The 14,814-nt window shown below is 24.3% G+C and overlaps 6 non-coding genes across 6 annotated transcripts; all 6 read right to left on the bottom strand.

The window, feature by feature from the left end:
- Positions 1-880: 880 nt before the first annotated feature.
- On the bottom strand, positions 881-951 carry Trnag-gcc (transfer RNA glycine (anticodon GCC)). Its single transcript has one exon. It is a non-coding gene; the product is annotated as a tRNA-Gly (tRNA).
- A 2,334-nt stretch (positions 952-3,285) lies between these two features.
- On the bottom strand, positions 3,286-3,356 carry Trnag-gcc (transfer RNA glycine (anticodon GCC)). Its single transcript has one exon. It is a non-coding gene; the product is annotated as a tRNA-Gly (tRNA).
- A 2,333-nt stretch (positions 3,357-5,689) lies between these two features.
- Positions 5,690-5,760, bottom strand: Trnag-gcc (transfer RNA glycine (anticodon GCC)). The gene has a single exon. It is a non-coding gene; the product is annotated as a tRNA-Gly (tRNA).
- A 2,334-nt stretch (positions 5,761-8,094) lies between these two features.
- Trnag-gcc (transfer RNA glycine (anticodon GCC)) lies at positions 8,095-8,165 on the bottom strand. The gene has a single exon. It is a non-coding gene; the product is annotated as a tRNA-Gly (tRNA).
- A 2,334-nt stretch (positions 8,166-10,499) lies between these two features.
- Positions 10,500-10,570, bottom strand: Trnag-gcc (transfer RNA glycine (anticodon GCC)). The gene has a single exon. It is a non-coding gene; the product is annotated as a tRNA-Gly (tRNA).
- A 2,334-nt stretch (positions 10,571-12,904) lies between these two features.
- On the bottom strand, positions 12,905-12,975 carry Trnag-gcc (transfer RNA glycine (anticodon GCC)). Its single transcript has one exon. It is a non-coding gene; the product is annotated as a tRNA-Gly (tRNA).
- Positions 12,976-14,814: the final 1,839 nt, after the last annotated feature.

Genomic DNA, 14,814 nt, shown 5'->3' with positions numbered 1-14,814 from the left:
TTACAAATGTTTACTATAATCAAGCTACAAAACACACAGTAACAGCAAACGTGCCCGGTTAGCTCAGTTGGTAGAGCTTTGAACTTTTAAACCAACAGTCAACGGTTCAAATGCCATTTTTGACGTTGTTGTTTCTAAACACAGATATGTGTTAATTCTTGATTGTGTTTAAAATTTTTAGACAACGTTGTGTAATTTTATTTATATCGCCATAAAAACCCCTTGCGCTTTTTTTAATTAAATAAATTACCAATATTTACGACAAGACTTAAATATGCAAATTAATTTACATATAAGTGTTTAAATTACCAAAATTAACTAATATTATTTGTAGTAAATATTGTAAAAATAAGTTTAATTCTAATTAAAATTATTTTAAAGTTTATTACAAACTCGTTAATCACTGTAAATATTTTGCTATAACAAAAGACACATAACTTAATGGTATTTAAATTATTTAATTTAAATAGATTAATTAATGATATTTATATTTTTTTTTTATTATTTACATAAATTTTAACATTTACTTCATAAATTTACAAATATAAAATCTTAAAACAATATTGCGGAAAAAACACAATTATATTGTTATTTTTCCTATCGTTTACTTGGTAAATAATAAAGTGTCTTCGTTAATTAATTTCTCTTGCCAAACTGACTATGCCTAATAAAAACGTGATTAATTAAGAATGGAGCAAAAACTAGCAAGGCGCCAGTCTTGTTTTTTAATAAATTATTTTTTAGTTTAGTTTCCTTACGAAATATTATCGTTTCTTTTAATTTGCCAAAATACGTAATGTAAAAAATATTAATAAGGCCAACCATTCAGCGGCCGCATTTAAATAAATTGAAAACTTGATCTCATAAAAGATAAAAAAGTTGCATTGGCCGGGAATCGAACCCGGGCCCCCCGCGTGGCAGGCGAGGATTCTACCACTGAACCACCAATGCTTGTTGAAAATTAGCGGCGGTTATTATACTGGCCAGATAAAAATAAACGCCGAAAAAATTAATCATAATTAATTTGTACCAACAGATTCATAATTGCTGTGTTACTAACTAAATAATATTTGTATTATCGAAATTAGATAAAAATTTCTACACCGAATATCCAATTTGGCCGCCTGGTTGAAAGCCAGTAAACTCAACTTCTAGACTATGTAAAAGATATATTATTAGGCGGTAAAACGCCATAAAATGGACCAAATTAAGAACTTAATTATTATGTCTGAATTTTTTTTTTAAATTAAGAAGAAATTTAAATATTTTAACTTATAATTTTTCACTAAATATTTTTTTATAAAGAATTATTACAAAAATTACTGCAATAATGTGCTTTACTAAATATTTATTTTGTTTTTTTGTACAATACCTTGCAATTGTTACGTTATGGACATTATGATTATCACGGATATTTGCAAAATTAAAAATAATTTTTCTTCCGTCGGAATATTAATGTTTTATTTTTTTTAATTTATTAACTCCATTCTATTTTAATATATTTAACTATACGTTTTGTTTGTTGTTGTTCCAATTTTTAATAAAAAATTATACGAAAATGACCCATAGTCAACAAAATTAAAAAATCTACAAAAAAAATTAACTAACATTTGTGTTTATTTTTTTTTAATTTGTTAAAATGCAAATAAAATAGAATGTAAATTTATTTTCTATTAGTACCAAAGACTTAAAAAGTAACTACATTTAAAAATCTGAGCACATCACAATAAAAAGCGTTGTTGGGTGACTGTGTCGGCAGAACGTTGGACTTTTAATTTAAACGCCAAGTATTAAATCAATTATCGATTATTGTTGCCTTAATGCACAAATAAGTACTATCTTTCAAACAAGAATTTAAATTTTTAATGCTACTTTTTATCAGTCTATGTCGTCATAGAAATTGTCCGAGTTAGTTTCTTACGTAAAAGTTGCCAATGTTCACGCTACAGACTTAATAATACAAACTAACTGATGCATAGGTATTTAAATTATAGAAATTAAATAAATTAAACAATATTAATTACGTTAAGCAATTTAAAGTTCAAATAAAATTAAAAAAAGGGTGTCTAAAAATATGTTTAAACTCGTTACTCATATAATTTGTAAATCATTAATCAAACACATAACAACCTAATGCAAATTAATTTAAGTATTAAAATTTTAATTATCCAACTTAAATAAATTAAGTAATTTTATTAACATTTTATTTTTTATTATTATTATTAATTGTTTAAACGTAAACTTACGCTTTTTAAATTTATAAATAAAAACAATTTATCAGACATAGTACCATCGTCATTTACTTCAGAAAATATATGACAAATGTATCGTTTAAATATTTTTAAGTGATTTTGAAAAAATTAAAATGTTAAATTAATTTATTTTTATTTGGTGACAAAATTTTTTTACAAATGTTTACTATAATCAAGCTACAAAACACACAGTAACAGCAAACGTGCCCGGTTAGCTCAGTTGGTAGAGCGTTGAACTTTTAAACCAACAGTCAACGGTTCAAATGCCTTTCTTGACGTTGTTGTTTCTAAACACAGATATGTGTTAATTCTTGATTGTGTTTAAAATTTTTAGACAACGTTGTGTAATTTTATTTATATCGCCATAAAAACCCCTTGCGCTTTTTTTAATTAAATAATTTACCAATATTTACGACAAGACTTAAATATGCAAATTAATTTACATATAAGTGTTTAAATTACCAAAATTAACTAATATTATTTGTAGTAAATATTGTAAAAATAAGTTTAATTCTAATTAAAATTATTTTAAAGTTTATTACAAACTCGTTAATCACTGTAAATATTTTGCTATAACAAAAGACACATAACTTAATGGTATTTAAATTATTTAATTTAAATAAATTAATTAATGATATTTATATTCTTTTTTTATTATTTACATAAATTTTAACATTTACTTCATAAATTTACAAATATAAAATCTTAAAACAATATTGCGGAAAAAACACAATTATATTGTTATTTTTCCTATCGTTTACTTGGTAAATAATAAAGTGTCTTCGTTAATTAATTTCTCTTGCCAAACTGACTATGCCTAATAAAAACGTGATTAATTAAGAATGGAGCAAAAACTAGCAAGGCGCCAGTCTTGTTTTTTAATAAATTATTTTTTAGTTTAGTTTCCTTACGAAATATTATCGTTTCTTTTAATTTGCCAAAATACGTAATGTAAAAAATATTAATAAGGCCAACCATTCAGCGGCCGCATTTAAATAAATTGAAAACTTGATCTCATAAAAGATAAAAAAGTTGCATTGGCCGGGAATCGAACCCGGGCCCCCCGCGTGGCAGGCGAGGATTCTACCACTGAACCACCAATGCTTGTTGAAAATTAGCGGCGGTTATTATACTGGCCAGATAAAAATAAACGCCGAAAAAATTAATCATAATTAATTTGTACCAACAGATTCATAATTGCTGTGTTACTAACTAAATAATATTTGTATTATCGAAATTAGATAAAAATTTTTACACCGAATATCCAATTTGGCCGCCTGGTTGAAAGCCAATAAACTCAACTTCTAGACTATGTAAAAGATATATTATTAGGCGGTAAAACGCCATAAAATGGACCAAATTAAGAACTTGATTATTATGTCTGAATTTTTTTTTTAAATTAAGAAGAAATTTAAATATTTTAACTTATAATTTTTCACTAAATATTTTTTTATAAAGAATTATTACAAAAATTACTGCAATAATGTGCTTTACTAAATATTTATTTTGTTTTTTTGTACAATACCTTGCAATTGTTACGTTATGGACATTATGATTATCACGGATATTTGCAAAATTAAAAATAATTTTTCTTCCGTCGGAATATTAATGTTTTATTTTTTTTAATTTATTAACTCCATTCTATTTTAATATATTTAACTATACGTTTTGTTTGTTGTTGTTCCAATTTTTAATAAAAAATTATACGAAAATGACCCATAGTCAACAAAATTAAAAAATCTACAAAAAAAATTAACTAACATTTGTGTTTATTTTTTTTTAATTTGTTAAAATGCAAATAAAATAGAATGTAAATTTATTTTCTATTAGTACCAAAGACTTAAAAAGTAACTACATTTAAAAATCTGAGCACATCACAATAAAAAGCGTTGTTGGGTGACTGTGTCGGCAGAACGTTGGACTTTTAATTTAAACGCCAAGTATTAAATCAATTATCGATTATTGTTGCCTTAATGCACAAATAAGTACTATCTTTCAAACAAGAATTTAAATTTTTAATGCTACTTTTTATCAGTCTATGTCGTCATAGAAATTGTCCGAGTTAGTTTCTTACGTAAAAGTTGCCAATGTTCACGCTACAGACTTAATAATACAAACTAACTGATGCATAGGTATTTAAATTATAGAAATTAAATAAATTAAACAATATTAATTACGTTAAGCAATTTAAAGTTCAAATAAAATTAAAAAAAGGGTGTCTAAAAATATGTTTAAACTCGTTACTCATATAATTTGTAAATCATTAATCAAACACATAACAACCTAATGCAAATTAATTTAAGTATTAAAATTTTAATTATCCAACTTAAATAAATTAAGTAATTTTATTAACATTTTATTTTTTATTATTATTATTAATTGTTTAAACGTAAACTTACGCTTTTTAAATTTATAAATAAAAACAATTTATCAGACATAGTACCATCGTCATTTACTTCAGAAAATATATGACAAATGTATCGTTTAAATATTTTTAAGTGATTTTGAAAAAATTAAAATGTTAAATTAATTTATTTTTATTTGGTGACAAAATTTTTTTACAAATGTTTACTATAATCAAGCTACAAAACACACAGTAACAGCAAACGTGCCCGGTTAGCTCAGTTGGTAGAGCGTTGAACTTTTAAACCAACAGTCAACGGTTCAAATGCCTTTTTTGACGTTGTTGTTTCTAAACACAGATATGTGTTAATTCTTGATTGTGTTTAAAATTTTTAGACAACGTTGTGTAATTTTATTTATATCGCCATAAAAACCCCTTGCGCTTTTTTTAATTAAATAAATTACCAATATTTACGACAAGACTTAAATATGCAAATTAATTTACATATAAGTGTTTAAATTACCAAAATTAACTAATATTATTTGTAGTAAATATTGTAAAAATAAGTTTAATTCTAATTAAAATTATTTTAAAGTTTATTACAAACTCGTTAATCACTGTAAATATTTTGCTATAACAAAAGACACATAACTTAATGGTATTTAAATTATTTAATTTAAATAAATTAATTAATGATATTTATATTCTTTTTTTATTATTTACATAAATTTTAACATTTACTTCATAAATTTACAAACATAAAATCTTAAAACAATATTGCGGAAAAAACACAATTATATTGTTATTTTGCCTATCGTTTACTTGGTAAATAATAAAGTGTTTTGTTAATTAATTTCTCTTGCCAAAATGACTATGCCTAATAAAAACGTGATTAATTAAGAATGGAGCAAAAACTAGCAAGGCGCCAGTCTTGTTTTTTAATAAATAATTTTTTAGTTTAGTTTCCTTACGAAATATTATCGTTTCTTTTAATTTGCCAAAATACCTAATGTAAAAAATATTAATAAGGCCAACCATTCAGCGGCCGCATTTAAATAAATTGAAAACTTGATCTCATAAAAGAAAAAAAAGTTGCATTGGCCGGGAATCGAACCCGGGCCCCCCGCGTGGCAGGCGAGGATTCTACCACTGAACCACCAATGCTTGTTGAAAATTAGCGGCGGTTATTATACTGGCCAGATAAAAATAAACGCCGAAAAAATTAATCATAATTAATTTGTACCAACAGATTCATAATTGCTGTGTTACTAACTAAATAATATTTGTATTATCGAAATTAGATAAAAATTTCTACACCGAATATCCAATTTGGCCGCCTGGTTGAAAGCCAGTAAACTCAACTTCTAGACTATGTAAAAGATATATTATTAGGCGGTAAAACGCCATAAAATGGACCAAATTAAGAACTTGATTATTATGTCTGAATTTTTTTTTTAAATTAAGAAGAAATTTAAATATTTTAACTTATAATTTTTCACTAAATATTTTTTTATAAAGAATTATTACAAAAATTACTGCAATAATGTGCTTTACTAAATATTTATTTTGTTTTTTTGTACAATACCTTGCAATTGTTACGTTATGGACATTATGATTATCACGGATATTTGCAAAATTAAAAATAATTTTTCTTCCGTCGGAATATTAATGTTTTATTTTTTTTAATTTATTAACTCCATTCTATTTTAATATATTCAACTATACGTTTTGTTTGTTGTTGTTCCAATTTTTAATAAAAAATTATACGAAAATGACCCATAGTCAACAAAATTAAAAAATCTACAAAAAAAATTAACTAACATTTGTGTTTATTTTTTTTTAATTTGTTAAAATGCAAATAAAATAGAATGTAAATTTATTTTCTATTAGTACCAAAGACTTAAAAAGTAACTACATTTAAAAATCTGAGCACATCACAATAAAAAGCGTTGTTAAGCGACTGTGTCGGCAGAACGTTGGACTTTTAATTTAAACGCCAAGTATTAAATCAATTATCGATTATTGTTGCCTTAATGCACAAATAAGTACTATCTTTCAAACAAGAATTTAAATTTTTAATGCTACTTTTTATCAGTCTATGTCGTCATAGAAATTGTCCGAGTTAGTTTCTTACGTAAAAGTTGCCAATGTTCACGCTACAGACTTAATAATACAAACTAACTGATGCATAGGTATTTAAATTATAGAAATTAAATAAATTAAACAATATTAATTACGTTAAGCAATTTAAAGTTCAAATAAAATTAAAAAAAGGGTGTCTAAAAATATGTTTAAACTCGTTACTCATATAATTTGTAAATCATTAATCAAACACATAACAACCTAATGCAAATTAATTTAAGTATTAAAATTTTAATTATCCAACTTAAATAAATTAAGAAATTTTATTAACATTTTATTTTTTATTATTATTATTAATTGTTTAAACGTAAACTTTCGCTTTTTAAATTTATAAATAAAAACAATTTATCAGACATAGTACCATCGTCATTTACTTCAGAAAATATATGACAAATGTATCGTTTAAATATTTTTAAGTGATTTTGAAAAAATTAAAATGTTAAATTAATTTATTTTTATTTGGTGACAAATTTTTTTTACAATCGGTTACTATAATCAAGCTACAAAGCACACAGTAACAGCAAACGTGCCCGGTTAGCTCAGTTGGTAGAGCTTTGAACTTTTAAACCAACAGTCAACGGTTCAAATGCCTTTTTTGACGTTGTTGTTTCTAAACACAGATATGTGTTAATTCTTGATTGTGTTTAAAATTTTTAGACAACGTTGTGTAATTTTATTTATATCGCCATAAAAACCCCTTGCGCTTTTTTTAATTAAATAATTTACCAATATTTACGACAAGACTTAAATATGCAAATTAATTTACATATAAGTGTTTAAATTACCAAAATTAACTAATATTATTTGTAGTAAATATTGTAAAAATAAGTTTAATTCTAATTAAAATTATTTTAAAGTTTATTACAAACTCGTTAATCACTGTAAATATTTTGCTATAACAAAAGACACATAACTTAATGGTATTTAAATTATTTAATTTAAATAAATTAATTAATGATATTTATATTCTTTTTTTATTATTTACATAAATTTTAACATTTACTTCATAAATTTACAAATATAAAATCTTAAAACAATATTGCGGAAAAAACACAATTATATTGTTATTTTGCCTATCGTTTACTTGGTAAATAATAAAGTGTCTTCGTTAATTAATTTCTCTTGCCAAACTGACTATGCCTAATAAAAACGTGATTAATTAAGAATGGAGCAAAAACTAGCAAGGCGCCAGTCTTGTTTTTTAATAAATTATTTTTTAGTTTAGTTTCCTTACGAAATATTATCGTTTCTTTTAATTTGCCAAAATACGTAATGTAAAAAATATTAATAAGGCCAACCATTCAGCGGCCGCATTTAAATAAATTGAAAACTTGATCTCATAAAAGATAAAAAAGTTGCATTGACCGGGAATCGAATCCGGGCCCCCCGCGTGGCAGGCGAGGATTCTACCACTGAACCACCAATGCTTGTTGAAAATTAGCGGCGGTTATTATACTGGGCAGATAAAAATAAACGCCGAAAAAATTAATCATAATTAATTTGTACCAACAGATTCATAATTGCTGTGTTACTAACTAAATAATATTTGTATTATCGAAATTAGATAAAAATTTCTACACCGAATATCCAATTTGGCCGCCTGGTTGAAAGCCAGTAAACTCAACTTCTAGACTATGTAAAAGATATATTATTAGGCGGTAAAACGCCATAAAATGGACCAAATTAAGAACTTGATTATTATGTCTGAATTTTTTTTTTAAATTAAGAAGAAATTTAAATATTTTAACTTATAATTTTTCACTAAATATTTTTTTATAAAGAATTATTACAAAAATTACTGCAATAATGTGCTTTACTAAATATTTATTTTGTTTTTTTGTACAATACCTTGCAATTGTTACGTTATGGACATTATGATTATCACGGATATTTGCAAAATTAAAAATAATTTTTCTTCCGTCGGAATATTAATGTTTTATTTTTTTTAATTTATTAACTCCATTCTATTTTAATATATTTAACTATACGTTTTGTTTGTTGTTGTTCCAATTTTTAATAAAAAATTATACGAAAATGACCCATAGTCAACAAAATTAAAAAATCTACAAAAAAAATTAACTAACATTTGTGTTTATTTTTTTTTAATTTGTTAAAATGCAAATAAAATAGAATGTAAATTTATTTTCTATTAGTACCAAAGACTTAAAAAGTAACTACATTTAAAAATCTGAGCACATCACAATAAAAAGCGTTGTTGGGTGACTGTGTCGGCAGAACGTTGGACTTTTAATTTAAACGCCAAGTATTAAATCAATTATCGATTATTGTTGCCTTAATGCACAAATAAGTACTATCTTTCAAACAAGAATTTAAATTTTTAATGCTACTTTTTATCAGTCTATGTCGTCATAGAAATTGTCCGAGTTAGTTTCTTACGTAAAAGTTGCCAATGTTCACGCTACAGACTTAATAATACAAACTAACTGATGCATAGGTATTTAAATTATAGAAATTAAATAAATTAAACAATATTAATTACGTTAAGCAATTTAAAGTTCAAATAAAATTAAAAAAAGGGTGTCTAAAAATATGTTTAAACTCGTTACTCATATAATTTGTAAATCATTAATCAAACACATAACAACCTAATGCAAATTAATTTAAGTATTAAAATTTTAATTATCCAACTTAAATAAATTAAGTAATTTTATTAACATTTTATTTTTTATTATTATTATTAATTGTTTAAACGTAAACTTACGCTTTTTAAATTTATAAATAAAAACAATTTATCAGACATAGTACCATCGTCATTTACTTCAGAAAATATATGACAAATGTATCGTTTAAATATTTTTAAGTGATTTTGAAAAAATTAAAATGTTAAATTAATTTATTTTTATTTGGTGACAAAATTTTTTTACAAATGTTTACTATAATCAAGCTACAAAACACACAGTAACAGCAAACGTGCCCGGTTAGCTCAGTTGGTAGAGCGTTGAACTTTTAAACCAACAGTCAACGGTTCAAATGCCTTTCTTGACTTTGTTGTTTCTAAACACAGATATGTGTTAATTCTTGATTGTGTTTAAAATTTTTAGACAACGTTGTGTAATTTTATTTATATCGCCATAAAAACCCCTTGCGCTTTTTTTAATTAAATAATTTACCAATATTTACGACAAGACTTAAATATGCAAATTAATTTACATATAAGTGTTTAAATTACCAAAATTAACTAATATTATTTGTAGTAAATATTGTAAAAATAAGTTTAATTCTAATTAAAATTATTTTAAAGTTTATTACAAACTCGTTAATCACTGTAAATATTTTGCTATAACAAAAGACACATAACTTAATGGTATTTAAATTATTTAATTTAAATAAATTAATTAATGATATTTATATTCTTTTTTTATTATTTACATAAATTTTAACATTTACTTCATAAATTTACAAATATAAAATCTTAAAACAATATTGCGGAAAAAACACAATTATATTGTTATTTTTCCTATCGTTTACTTGGTAAATAATAAAGTGTCTTCGTTAATTAATTTCTCTTGCCAAACTGACTATGCCTAATAAAAACGTGATTAATTAAGAATGGAGCAAAAACTAGCAAGGCGCCAGTCTTGTTTTTTAATAAATTATTTTTTAGTTTAGTTTCCTTACGAAATATTATCGTTTCTTTTAATTTGCCAAAATACGTAATGTAAAAAATATTAATAAGGCCAACCATTCAGCGGCCGCATTTAAATAAATTGAAAACTTGATCTCATAAAAGAAAAAAAAGTTGCATTGGCCGGGAATCGAACCCGGGCCCCCCGCGTGGCAGGCGAGGATTCTACCACTGAACCACCAATGCTTGTTGAAAATTAGCGGCGGTTATTATACTGGCCAGATAAAAATAAACGCCGAAAAAATTAATCATAATTAATTTGTACCAACAGATTCATAATTGCTGTGTTACTAACTAAATAATATTTGTATTATCGAAATTAGATAAAAATTTCTACACCGAATATCCAATTTGGCCGCCTGGTTGAAAGCCAGTAAACTCAACTTCTAGACTATGTAAAAGATATATTATTAGGCGGTAAAACGCCATAAAATGGACCAAATTAAGAACTTGATTATTATGTCTGAATTTTTTTTTTAAATTAAGAAGAAATTTAAATATTTTAACTTATAATTTTTCACTAAATATTTTTTTATAAAGAATTATTACAAAAATTACTGCAATAATGTGCTTTACTAAATATTTATTTTGTTTTTTTGTACAATACCTTGCAATTGTTACGTTATGGACATTATGATTATCACGGATATTTGCAAAATTAAAAATAATTTTTCTTCCGTCGGAATATTAATGTTTTATTTTTTTTAATTTATTAACTCCATTCTATTTTAATATATTCAACTATACGTTTTGTTTGTTGTTGTTCCAATTTTTAATAAAAAATTATACGAAAATGACCCATAGTCAACAAAATTAAAAAATCTACAAAAAAAATTAACTAACATTTGTGTTTATTTTTTTTTAATTTGTTAAAATGCAAATAAAATAGAATGTAAATTTATTTTCTATTAGTACCAAAGACTTAAAAAGTAACTACATTTAAAAATCTGAGCACATCACAATAAAAAGCGTTGTTGGGTGACTGTGTCGGCAGAACGTTGGACTTTTAATTTAAACGCCAAGTATTAAATCAATTATCGATTATTGTTGCCTTAATGCACAAATAAGTACTATCTTTCAAACAAGAATTTAAATTTTTAATGCTACTTTTTATCAGTCTATGTCGTCATAGAAATTGTCCGAGTTAGTTTCTTACGTAAAAGTTGCCAATGTTCACGCTACAGACTTAATAATACAAACTAACTGATGCATAGGTATTTAAATTATAGAAATTAAATAAATTAAACAATATTAATTACGTTAAGCAATTTAAAGTTCAAATAAAATTAAAAAAAGGGTGTCTAAAAATATGTTTAAACTCGTTACTCATATAATTTGTAAATCATTAATCAAACACATAACAACCTAATGCAAATTAATTTAAGTATTAAAATTTTAATTATCCAACTTAAATAAATTAAGTAATTTTATTAACATTTTATTTTTTATTATTATTATTAATTGTTTAAACGTAAACTTACGCTTTTTAAATTTATAAATAAAAACAATTTATCAGACATAGTACCATCGTCATTTACTTCAGAAAATATATGACAAATGTATCGTTTAAATATTTTTAAGTGATTTTGAAAAAATTAAAATGTTAAATTAATTTATTTTTATTTGGTGACAAAATTTTTTTACAAATGTTTACTATAATCAAGCTACAAAACACACAGTAACAGCAAACGTGCCCGGTTAGCTCAGTTGGTAGAGCGTTGAACTTTTAAACCAACAGTCAACGGTTCAAATGCCTTTCTTGACGTTGTTGTTTCTAAACACAGATATGTGTTAATTCTTGATTGTGTTTAAAATTTTTAGACAACGTTGTGTAATTTTATTTATATCGCCATAAAAACCCCTTGCGCTTTTTTTAATTAAATAATTTACCAATATTTACGACAAGACTTAAATATGCAAATTAATTTACATATAAGTGTTTAAATTACCAAAATTAACTAATATTATTTGTAGTAAATATTGTAAAAATAAGTTTAATTCTAATTAAAATTATTTTAAAGTTTATTACAAACTCGTTAATCACTGTAAATATTTTGCTATAACAAAAGACACATAACTTAATGGTATTTAAATTATTTAATTTAAATAAATTAATTAATGATATTTATATTCTTTTTTTATTATTTACATAAATTTTAACATTTACTTCATAAATTTACAAATATAAAATCTTAAAACAATATTGCGGAAAAAACACAATTATATTGTTATTTTTCCTATCGTTTACTTGGTAAATAATAAAGTGTCTTCGTTAATTAATTTCTCTTGCCAAACTGACTATGCCTAATAAAAACGTGATTAATTAAGAATGGAGCAAAAACTAGCAAGGCGCCAGTCTTGTTTTTTAATAAATTATTTTTTAGTTTAGTTTCCTTACGAAATATTATCGTTTCTTTTAATTTGCCAAAATACGTAATGTAAAAAATATTAATAAGGCCAACCATTCAGCGGCCGCATTTAAATAAATTGAAAACTTGATCTCATAAAAGAAAAAAAAGTTGCATTGGCCGGGAATCGAACCCGGGCCCCCCGCGTGGCAGGCGAGGATTCTACCACTGAACCACCAATGCTTGTTGAAAATTAGCGGCGGTTATTATACTGGCCAGATAAAAATAAACGCCGAAAAAATTAATCATAATTAATTTGTACCAACAGATTCATAATTGCTGTGTTACTAACTAAATAATATTTGTATTATCGAAATTAGATAAAAATTTCTACACCGAATATCCAATTTGGCCGCCTGGTTGAAAGCCAGTAAACTCAACTTCTAGACTATGTAAAAGATATATTATTAGGCGGTAAAACGCCATAAAATGGACCAAATTAAGAACTTGATTATTATGTCTGAATTTTTTTTTTAAATTAAGAAGAAATTTAAATATTTTAACTTATAATTTTTCACTAAATATTTTTTTATAAAGAATTATTACAAAAATTACTGCAATAATGTGCTTTACTAAATATTTATTTTGTTTTTTTGTACAATACCTTGCAATTGTTACGTTATGGACATTATGATTATCACGGATATTTGCAAAATTAAAAATAATTTTTCTTCCGTCGGAATATTAATGTTTTATTTTTTTTAATTTATTAACTCCATTCTATTTTAATATATTTAACTATACGTTTTGTTTGTTGTTGTTCCAATTTTTAATAAAAAATTATACGAAAATGACCCATAGTCAACAAAATTAAAAAATCTACAAAAAAAATTAACTAACATTTGTGTTTATTTTTTTTTAATTTGTTAAAATGCAAATAAAATAGAATGTAAATTTATTTTCTATTAGTACCAAAGACTTAAAAAGTAACTACATTTAAAAATCTGAGCACATCACAATAAAAAGCGTTGTTGGGTGACTGTGTCGGCAGAACGTTGGACTTTTAATTTAAACGCCAAGTATTAAATCAATTATCGATTATTGTTGCCTTAATGCACAAATAAGTACTATCTTTCAAACAAGAATTTAAATTTTTAATGCTACTTTTTATCAGTCTATGTCGTCATAGAAATTGTCCGAGTTAGTTTCTTACGTAAAAGTTGCCAATGTTCACGCTACAGACTTAATAATACAAACTAACTGATGCATAGGTATTTAAATTATAGAAATTAAATAAATTAAACAATATTAATTACGTTAAGCAATTTAAAGTTCAAATAAAATTAAAAAAAGGGTGTCTAAAAATATGTTTAAACTCGTTACTCATATAATTTGTAAATCATTAATCAAACACATAACAACCTAATGCAAATTAATTTAAGTATTAAAATTTTAATTATCCAACTTAAATAAATTAAGTAATTTTATTAACATTTTATTTTTTATTATTATTATTAATTGTTTAAACGTAAACTTACGCTTTTTAAATTTATAAATAAAAACAATTTATCAGACATAGTACCATCGTCATTTACTTCAGAAAATATATGACAAATGTATCGTTTAAATATTTTTAAGTGATTTTGAAAAAATTAAAATGTTAAATTAATTTATTTTTATTTGGTGACAAAATTTTTTTACAAATGTTTACTATAATCAAGCTACAAAACACACAGTAACAGCAAACGTGCCCGGTTAGCTCAGTTGGTAGAGCGTTGAACTTTTAAACCAACAGTCAACGGTTCAAATGCCTTTCTTGACTTTGTTGTTTCTAAACACAGATATGTGTTAATTCTTGATTGTGTTTAAAATTTTTAGACAACGTTGTGTAATTTTATTTATATCGCCATAAAAACCCCTTGCGCTTTTTTTAATTAAATAATTTACCAATATTTACGACAAGACTTAAATATGCAAATTAATTTACATATAAGTGTTTAAATTACCAAAATTAACTAATATTATTTGTAGTAAATATTGTAAAAATAAGTTTAATTCTAATTAAAATTATTTTAAAGTTTA

This window comes from Corella eumyota, chromosome 7 (genome assembly GCF_963082875.1).
Source record: "Corella eumyota chromosome 7, kaCorEumy4.1, whole genome shotgun sequence".
Lineage (NCBI taxonomy): Eukaryota > Metazoa > Chordata > Ascidiacea > Phlebobranchia > Corellidae > Corella > Corella eumyota.
This window is presented reverse-complemented; position numbering and strand designations above follow the sequence as displayed.